A 7,355-nucleotide genomic window follows, 5' to 3' on the forward strand; every position below is an offset into this window, starting at 1 on the left:
ATCATACTAAACCTATTTAAGGCTAAGTTGATCCAGAGGAAGGCAAAAACCTCCTTGAGGAATGAGCCAATTGTCCTCAAGGGGAAAAATTCCTTCCTGACCCCAAATATGGCGATCAGAACAAGTCCCAGGATCAAAGGCCAGTACCTAACCTACACTACCTGTGATATAGCTAATATAGAATTTTTTTTTTTTATATATATATATATATATATATATATATATATATATATATATTTTTTTTTTTTTTTTTTTTTTTTCTCATCTAAATTGTATAAATATGAAGCTACACCTATTTTTTTTCTATATTTATTTTATGTGAGTAATTACTTATACATTTTAAAGATTTATCACACTAAACCTATTTAAGGCTAAGTTGATCCAGAGGAAGGCAAAAACCTCCTTGAGGAATGAGCCAATTGTCCTCAAGGGGAAAAATTCCTTCCTGACCCCAAATATGGCGATCAGAACAAGTCCCAGGATCAAAGCCGACATCTACATCTATCTGTCCTATCTATGTGATTGTGTCTATACATGTATATATTTATGTGTCTATATTTCTATCCATATCTCTATACTTATATCTATCTACGTGTATGTGTCTATACTATGTGTATGTAGTGTGAATATATAGGTGAGGTGTATAACTTACCTGGCCTGTGCTTGGAGTCGCACAGGCCAATCTTCAGGAGAGGGTGATGTTTGATGCCGGCCAGATATTGAGGGATGTATTGTCAAGGTCCAGGTAACGACTTGGTGGAACATTTGCAGCAGGAAGATGGTATATAGAGATGATGTTGTAGGCAGCCAAGGTCTCACAGCAGCAGTGGCATGGGTCAGGAGGCACAGAGTTCTGGGCATTGGCACGGGCTGATCCTGCAAGGAACAAGATGGCAATGTTAGTTTTCTAGTTTAGAATATAGACAAGTGGGAAACTGTAATAAGGACACTTGTATCCTGATGTGATAGTGTAAATTTCTGCAAAGGTCCCACATATGTCTTACAATGGTTGTATATTAGAAATTTAGCAAAATGGAGATTGTGTTGGTTGTCAACCAGTTTTATCAATAGCAGATATACAGTAAATGAGGAGACGCTAACTCAAAGTTATCTGGAATACAAGGCATAAAAAGTTGCAGAATTTTTTTGTGAAAAAAATCTGCAACTTTTCTATCTTGTACTGCACTTGCCACTTTCCTTAAAAGGGAGCGAGGGCATGTAGGAGAAGGGGCCATCATCTCTGCTATATTTATTATTATTCATATCAGAAATCTGACATAAATGATGCAGAAAATCTATGCTATGAGATGGTGTAGATTTTCCTCTAGGTGCAACCTCTGATATCTCAGGGGTTAAGAAAATCGGTGTAAATAAAACAATTCCAAAGACTTCTTTTAATTTAGAGGAAATGTTCTCTATTATAAAATTTACCAGTTATGTGATATTCATTTACAAAGTGTGGATAAAATAGTAGAAATTCTGTGTATGTAAGTGTGTATATATAGGTGTACATAGTGGATACTCACCAGATGGTCGTGGACTCCTTCACAGTCGAGATCTTTCTATCATACTAAGAAGAAGAAGAGACATAGTAACTGGCAGGAGCAATGAGAACAAAGTACAGGAGGGAGAAGACCAAGGAACAGAAATGATCATCACTACATGTAAGCTCTAATGGATATCCTCACTAGAGGAGGATCTTACCGGGTCCAACTTGGTGACATATAGTTGAACTCATCCTCAGGGTGAAGGGTTTCGTTCTCCGGCCACGGCAGGTCTTCGTTCTCCAGAACGGCCTTGAATGGAATAAAAGGCGGCTGTGCTCTCCTTCTCTCCAGATCCTCCCAGCAGATGGTGTTGAAAAATGGATGGTCTCTGATGTTTCTAGTCACATCCAGCCGCTCCTCAGGGTTTATCTCCAGCAGGTTTAGGATGAGATCTTTCAGGTTGGCATCCAGCCACGATGGAAGTTTTGGCTTGTCTCTGGTGATGTCATCGTCATAGTAAAATGGGGAGAATCCTGTTGACATTCTGGATACAACGATCCCCAGGCTCCACCAGTCAACTGCTGTATTAAATTCCTGCCGGAGAAGCACCTCTGGGGCCTTATAACCTGGTGTGCCCGCCTTTCCACGGATTTTACTGGAAGAGGTGACACCATTGCGGGCAATCCCCAGGTCGATAAGGCGGATGTGTCCATCTCTATCCAACATTATGTTTGCTGGCTTGATGTCTCTGCAATGAAAGAAGACAGATAAAACATTAAAAAAGTGAATGGCAAATCTATCCAGGCAGATGGTGACATGGGAGACATGGCATGTACTATAGCAAAACCAGGTATCAATCAGGACTCTGGGAAAGCTAAGTACATCATTTCCACAGTTACAATGGAAGTTTCTGCTTACCTGTGGACGATGTTGTGTCCATGGAGGAACTGGAGTCCACATACTATTTCTGCTGTGTAGAATCTGAGGACAGAGTATAGAGTCAGTGACATGAAATCTTCTCTAGTACGTCTTTAATATCACAATCACATTAAACTGTCAGTCACCAGCAGGACAGAGGAGGCGCTGCATACAGCCGCTTCTATTCCCTCCAGTCTCTGCATTCTTCTATACCTGATCTGTCATGTCACCCTATACTTTCCTCCCTTCAGTCCACTTTCAGTCTTTTTCCCTCGTCTCCTGATACGTCATTTACTCGCCTTACGCTGTCGATGTTCAGTCTGCCGCACATTTTTATTAATTCCTCCAGGCTGCCGCCGGACAGATACTCCGTGATGAAATAAACTGCATTCCGAGACTGGTGTGCGGCATTAAGATGACATATAAATGGGCAGTCTTGGGTCTTCAGGAGTATCTGCCGCTCTCTCTTTAGAACTGCTGCATTGCGTCCTGTCTTGGTGATAACCTTGACGGCCATGAAGGTGTTTCGGCCGGGTAATGATGCCAGGAACACCTGAAGAAAAAGATAAAACATTCATTATAACTGGTTATAAAGGGAAATTCTATAACATTTATTGCATTGAGGATTTATCTGCTGGGGTTTCTGGCTATTCTGCTGCCTGTGACAGAGGGATGGACTGAATGGTTGGTCAGTAAGGGGGCATCCAGACCCTACAGCAGAAGTGAGCAAATATAATGTGGTGTCTGCTCTTGGGGACTTTATGGGAATGACCAAATATTGGCAAATATACAACAGGCCCTTGATTCCCTGAGAGCAGCTTTCCATCACACTGAATAGCCCTTTCTAGCAGACGACACCTAATACAGAGGCTTATTACAGTGCATTGGTATATACAGACAGGGCTGCTGATATAGTCACATATATGGATATAAAGTTACTTTAGATATGAGATATGAAGGGGTGAACAGGACATTTCTGGACATCATAACATTTGTGCAATTAGTAGAAACTACAGTTAGACTGATATGCATTCATTGGCTGATAACATGAAACAATAGCTTGCATACAGATAAACAACAAAAGAAATACAAAATTATTTCTTTCCCTTTATCAAAAAATAATAAATTATAAAACTTACTTTGCCAAAGCCGCCCCTACCCAACACCTGATGGATGGTGAGACGACCGATGTAAAAGTCTGGGTAGGGGCTGGATGTTGTAGGGTCCTGGCTGCTGCCCGGTCTTGGCCCATCATCCTCCAATATTCTGGCCTCTTCTTCTCTCCTCTTCTTTAGCTCTCTTGATCCATTGTTGTCCTCATCTTCTCTCTTCCTCTTTTCCTCTCTCTTCCCTTCTTCTTTCTTCTCCTCTCCTCTCTTCCTCTTTTCCTGTCTCTCCCCTTCTTCTCTCTTCTCATCTCCTCTCTTCCTCTTCTCCTCTCTCTTCCCTTCTTCTCTCTTCCTTTCTCCTCCATGTCCAGTGGACGCCATTTTCTGTAGATTCGCAGGTAATCCTGTAGTCAGGTTCTATCGCCGCCGTCGACAGTTGAGACTAAATGTCAGTTAGTCGTGTGCAGGTCACATGATGCCACCTGCCTGCCAGTACTACATGTACCAGCTCTGCCATATAGGATGTGGGCATCATGACTGATAGTCCAGTGTCCAGAGGAATGGAGAACTTCATGGCTGGTTCTTTTATTATCTGTTGATGGGGCAGAGGATGTGACTTTATGTCTGGGTTGGCAGTGATGCCCATAGTCCACCAGAGTCTCTGCTGCCATTTTAGAATATGTATTGTTTGTGGAAGGCCAGATAATCCAGATACATTACTGTATGTTCTATCTCCATAGATTTTAATGGGCAGTGCCCTTGTCAGTGTGGATCTGGGTGTACAGAGAAGGAGATGCTTCTATGAGGGTTGAAGAGGTTCCTCCACTAATGTGTGAAATTTTAAGTTTCATTTAGAAACATTAGGAGTGATCTTATTATCTATGGTGGTTATGGTTTGGATTATTGTAGGGAGAGGAATTGGTAAATGGTCATGGTAATATACCTGTATGTCCTACATTATATAGCTTAACAACCACTATATTTAGGCTGAGCCCCATAAATATTTTTTTTTTTTTTATCTTACAGAGAAGTGCGTATCGAATCTACAGTGTGAGAAACAAGATATAGCCTGGTATACAGTTGATATTACTGGATGATATTACTAAGTCATCCAAATAGGCATAGCAAGTATGGTGTCCATGACGCCAGAGGTGTCAGTGAAATCAGTAGTTACAGGGGTAAACAATGGTGCTGGTGTCTACATAACATCTGCACAATATAATTGGAGGGATGCTGCTGTCCTATACACCCTATATGAATATGTCTATCATTTGCTACTATAGCAGTAGCCATCATTGGTTCAGTAGCCTAGTAGAAGGTTTTCAATATGACTTGTACTGACTGTAGCCAAGGTCAGGGAAGTAGCAGACCTGGTGTACATCTGTCTGAACATACTGCTCTAAATTCTCATATTCTAATAATGTCTTCCTTTTATTTCTAGTACCACTTTTCAGGTGCTGGAATTTCTACCACTGCCACTAATGCCACTGCTAACATGCAGGTGTTACCTAGGACTGGGCAGAAGGGTGGGAAAGAGTGGACTCAAAGACCAAGACACGTGGGCAGAAGTGGCACAAGCAGAAAGTATCTCCATGGACTGCCACTGCCGCTATGCTGCAGTGGTTACCAACTGGTTGAGACTCTCTGCTCCGTCTTGGCTGACAATGCTAGCGCATGTACTGTGAATGAAGGAGGTGCAGTCACAGTGCAGCATCCTGGAGTAGCTGCTATTTTTGTGTTTGTCTGTTGTGCCTCCGGGTTATGTTGGTATGTCCCATCTTATATGTTTTGTGTTATGTGTATTTAGTTGTGCAGCTTTCTCTGTTATTTTTACCCCATTGCAGTTCAAAAACAATGCCTTGGTTTGGCCCTGGCCAATCACAGGCAACTGGGCGGGGTTGTAGGAAGACTATAGTCTTCCCGGTGACTGTTACAGACAGTCTAGAGTTAGCAGCCACCCTGCACAGTTCATGGTGAGTTGTGCAGAGGGAAGACCCAGACTGTACTCTAATGGCCACTAGTACAGCCTCTAGGAGGACTACGTCATGCCCCAGGATCATCCAGAGACAGCTGTGAGACAGGGAATTCATTTGTGCATCTCTGAGAGACATTTGCCTGCCATGCCAGGAGGAGCAACGGAGGATCCTGAGAGGAGCAACTCATTCGAGCCTAGTCTCCAGGTAACCAGATCTCTGTCAGGACTCCTTGCCCTGTTATCATCCCCATCATCTTACACTGGGAGTGGCACGAGAGGAGGAGTAGTGATGGACTATAATCATAGAGCCTGTAACATCTCTCGGCAGCCTCCTATGAGCAAGACAGGGGGATTGAATTTTAACTACTACCCCCATCTACAAGCTGCTGGTTTTGCTGTTTGTGCCGGGTAATAAACTGTTTCCTGGTTTTCACTGCAATCTAGAAGTGCCCTGGGGGAAATACTATTACTACCACCACCATCCGGTAGTGCTGCAGGACCCTTCTTGACGGCATCCCCTCCAGTTGCCCCAGTTTAATGTCCCCCTTTAGTTGCCCCCAGTTTAATGTACCCCTCCAGTTGCGCCAGTTTAATGTCCCTCTCCAGCTAGCCCAGTTTAATGCACCCTCTCTAGTTGGCCCCAGTTTAAACTGGAGCAACTGGAGAGGGACATTAAACTATGGAGCAGCTGGAGGAGGACAATAAACTATGGGTGCACCGGGAGAGAAACTTTATACTGTGGGGTCAATTTGAGGAGAACATTATAATGTGGGGGCATATAACATTAGGATTATTGTGAGGGGAGCACAAAGAGAAATGGATCGGAATGCGCGGAGTCAATTTAGAAGTGGTGGAGCAAAATTTGCATATTTTATCCCTCTTTCTGTCCTTTGAAAGTTGGGAGGTATGCCTTTTTCATAATCTTTGTACTATTAAGAAAAGCTGACACATTACTGCATCCCCGACCTTCTCTTTGTTGAGGCCTCACCATTCAAACCCGGTGATGTCTGGGCCATTGGCTCCTTGCCCCCACCATTTACTCTCATAGCCCAAAGCTGATTTAGGGCTGCAACCTATGATACACCTGGAGCATACTGATGATGTCAGCAGCACAGTGTAGGCAAAAGTAGGGAACACTGCATTTTGCCATCTGCACTGAGATGGAGAAAAGAGCAAGATGACTCCCCTTGGAAACAGGGATAGTCCAGTATGATTTTTATTATTTATAATTTTATTTTTTTTATTAACTAGTAATTGGAAAAAAGGCAATACTGATTGGTGGCATACAAAGGGGAAGTTACTAATGGAAAGGGGAACAAGAGTACACAAACAAGAGGGAGTTGTATTATTAATTGGAGGCATAAAGGGGGCATTATTACTGAATTGGAGCACAGAGAGGGCATTACTACTGTGTAGGGGGAAAAAGTGAAGGAATTATTACTGAATGCAAGAACAAATGGGAACTGAAAGGGGCGCAAACTTGACATACCTAAGGGGACATTATTACTGCGGAGGCAGGTATTAATAAGTAGTGGAACAAAGGGGAATTATTTCTGAATTGAATAACAAAGAGGACATTTTTACTGAGTAGAGGAACAAAGGGACAATATTACTGAATGAGATACAACAAGGCCATTATCACTGAGTGAGGAATAAAGGGGAAATTATTAGATAAGTTCACACAGTGGAAAATATAGAGAAATTCATTTTCCGCCAAAATTTTCCACCTGCAGGCTTCCTGTGACCTGCATCAATAGCCCATCATGACTTTCTGCTGCTGTTTAAGGCCAGATGATTGTATAATACAGCAAACAACTGGTAGCAATGGACGCCGCCATATTCAGATACCAGATATCTGCTGTACTA

At 42.6% G+C, this 7,355-nt stretch overlaps 1 long non-coding RNA gene across 1 annotated transcript; it reads right to left on the bottom strand.

Moving 5' to 3' along the window:
* Positions 1 to 817: 817 nt before the first annotated feature.
* Positions 818 to 1,892, bottom strand: LOC142195566 (uncharacterized). The gene is made up of 3 exons (XR_012715095.1): positions 1,705 to 1,892; positions 1,527 to 1,570; positions 818 to 876 (listed from the first exon to the last, which is right to left on the bottom strand). It is a non-coding gene; the product is annotated as an uncharacterized LOC142195566 (long non-coding RNA).
* Between the last annotated feature and the right edge of the window lie 5,463 nt (positions 1,893 to 7,355).

The sequence above is a fragment of the Leptodactylus fuscus genome, chromosome 1 (assembly GCF_031893055.1).
Source record: "Leptodactylus fuscus isolate aLepFus1 chromosome 1, aLepFus1.hap2, whole genome shotgun sequence".
Taxonomy (NCBI): Eukaryota; Metazoa; Chordata; class Amphibia; order Anura; family Leptodactylidae; genus Leptodactylus; species Leptodactylus fuscus.